This window comes from Octopus bimaculoides, chromosome 2 (assembly GCF_001194135.2).
Source record: "Octopus bimaculoides isolate UCB-OBI-ISO-001 chromosome 2, ASM119413v2, whole genome shotgun sequence".
NCBI lineage: Eukaryota > Metazoa > Mollusca > Cephalopoda > Octopoda > Octopodidae > Octopus > Octopus bimaculoides.
This window is the reverse complement of record NC_068982.1, coordinates 78041335-78043834: the sequence shown is the minus strand read 5'-3', so window position 1 is coordinate 78043834 and position 2500 is coordinate 78041335. Positions and strand designations below refer to the sequence as shown.

At 41.8% G+C, this 2500-nt stretch overlaps 1 long non-coding RNA gene across 1 annotated transcript in view; it reads right to left on the bottom strand.

Annotated features, from left to right (window-relative positions):
• LOC128247109 (uncharacterized) overlaps positions 1–2500 on the bottom strand; it is a 112689-nt gene that overhangs the window by 7960 nt on the left and 102229 nt on the right. Inside the window, exon 2 of the long non-coding RNA XR_008263531.1 lies at positions 1263–1340. This is a non-coding gene — a long non-coding RNA (uncharacterized LOC128247109). The remainder of the gene's footprint in view (positions 1–1262; positions 1341–2500) is intronic.

The window sequence follows — 2500 nt, the reverse complement described above, 5'->3', positions numbered from 1 at the left end:
AGGGCGCGTATGAAGCGTCCATTTCATCAGGAGAAGTGTAAAAGGTTTGAGAGAAATTGAAGATGGCTTGTAGCTATTAGGTTTCTACTGGTTAGCTCAAGTAACATGTTGTTAACCGCAGACAGTCACCAACAACGACATCATTTCGTTGTATTGGTTACCGCACATGGTAGGATGGCATGCTAGTTTAGTCATCATTCAGTCGTCGTTTGTTCACATTAGTGACAGCAGTCTTACGTTAGAGTAACCAAATTTGATTATATTGGGTTTCAAATTTGATTGTGTTGAGTAAACAAATTTGATTATGTTGAGGTAGTTGACCAAAAAGGGCGCGACTGTTGTCTCTACGAACGGCAGGGACTAAAATCTTGCCCCTGTGTATGGGACAACCTGGCTTAGGGTGGTATATTTGGATTATCAGCTGCCAGTGGCTTAAAGTTCATTAACAGGACATGCCTCTGATGACAATTATAAGATAGTTCATTCTTCCTGTTTATGTATACAGCAGGTTGAGGGAGTATGCGCAGTCTCTCGCAGAGACGGAGTTCGTAATTGAGAATTACGGGTGAGAACGGTGGGGGTGTCATGCCTGTGTAGTGTTGTGTGATGCCCTTGGGTGATGTGAGGATGGTTCTGTAGACTACAGCCTTTGAGCAGCATGATCTTCCTAGTAAGCAGTTGGTATGGTTTTGAAAGTTACAGGTTGGGTTGTAGATTGGGAATTGCGTAAAAGTGCTTTGTGACTATTGTAACGTGTGATGTTTGAAAGGATGTTGTCTAAACAGAAATTACTGACCTTAACGTTGTAGGGATTGAATAGTTCATACTTATGAGTTCAAGGGAGATGCTTTTAATTAGCGTCAGGAAGCTATTGTCTATGTTAGTTGAAACTTCTAGTTGAATGGAGGATTGTGTGTGTGTGTGCACGCGTGTGTATGTGTATGTGTGTGTGCGCGCGTGCGTGCGTGTGTGTGTGTGTGTGATGGGGTGACTGGCACTTACTGCACTAACTCCAGAATTACGTGCCTCAATACCTTTGGAATTCTTAGCTTTGAATGTAAAAAACAATGTTCTTGCCTTTTCTTGTAGGTGCCGTTCTTCGGAGGGAACAATTTACATGCGTTATCTTGCGAATAATATAGTGCAGCAATAAGATAAAACATTACTACAACTACTACTACTACTACTACTACTTTTTTTAATTAATGTGCAGTATGTTGGTATCGGGCAGTGGCAAAAAATTATTATTAAATTATATTTACCAATCTCTCGCCTGTTTTTCATTATCTTTGTTGACAACAGCCATCTATCTCACCACCTCTGTAAAACGCACCCAATTTCTAGGAGAATAAATAACAGGTAGACGTAATAGTTGTTTCAAATTTTTGGCACAAGGCCAGCAATTTAAGTGGGAAGAAGGGGGAGGGGATAGTCAATTACATCGACCTCAGTGGAAAATAAAGTTTAATCGCAGATTTTATACTCTAATTCTGCATGGAACTTATTAACACTGCCATTGAGAAGCAATAAAAAATAGAGCTATTTATTTATTCATATTGTGACCCTATCAATGTTTATAAAGTCAAAGAATAGGGAATATTAAAATCGGGAATGACGTGAAGATATCTGACACAAAAATTTACAAACATAATTTCATTGAGATCAGATGTGGTGGTGGAGGTGGTGGTAGTGGTGATGATGGTGATGGTACCGATGGTGAATGTGGTGATGATAGTGTTAGTGATGGTAATAGTGATGATGATAGAGGTGATTGTGGTCATGGTGGTGAAGGTGTTGGTAGTAGTAATGGTGCTAGTGATGGTGGTAATGAAAGTGGTGGTAGTAGTGATGGTGATAGTGGAGGTGGTCGCGGTGGTGATGGTGGTAGTAGTAGTAGTGGTGATTGTGGTGGTGGTGGCAGTAGTGATGGTGATGGTGGTCTTCATGGTGGTGGTGTTCATGGTATAGATGGTGTTGGTGGCGGTTGTGGTGGTGATTATGGTGATGATGGGGATTTTTCTACTGAAGATGTGTCCTATGTGTGTGTGTTTTAGGAGCACAACCGTCCGTTCGTGTGCACTTAGAGACGTTTCTTATCGCATCCGACCAGATTTCTAAAAATAAACTGCCATATTTGTGCAATTCCAATTCACCGCTTAATAAATAACATTTAGTGCGCCCCCTGTTATTTTAGGTTTTTAGACCGTCTGGATGGTGGTGGGGGAGAGGATGCACAAGCTGTAACTAAATCGTCATCAAACGACAAACGCCTCCACTATCATCATCATCATCGTCGTCGTCATCATGATTATCGTCATCATCAACATCATCATCACAAATATCACTAGCACCACTATAAAAACGACAGCGGCATTATTACCGTCATCACCATCACTATCACCACTACCACATTCATCACCACCACCACCACCACCTCCACCACCACCACCTCCACCATGAGCACCACCACCACCGTCACCACAACCACCACCACCATCAC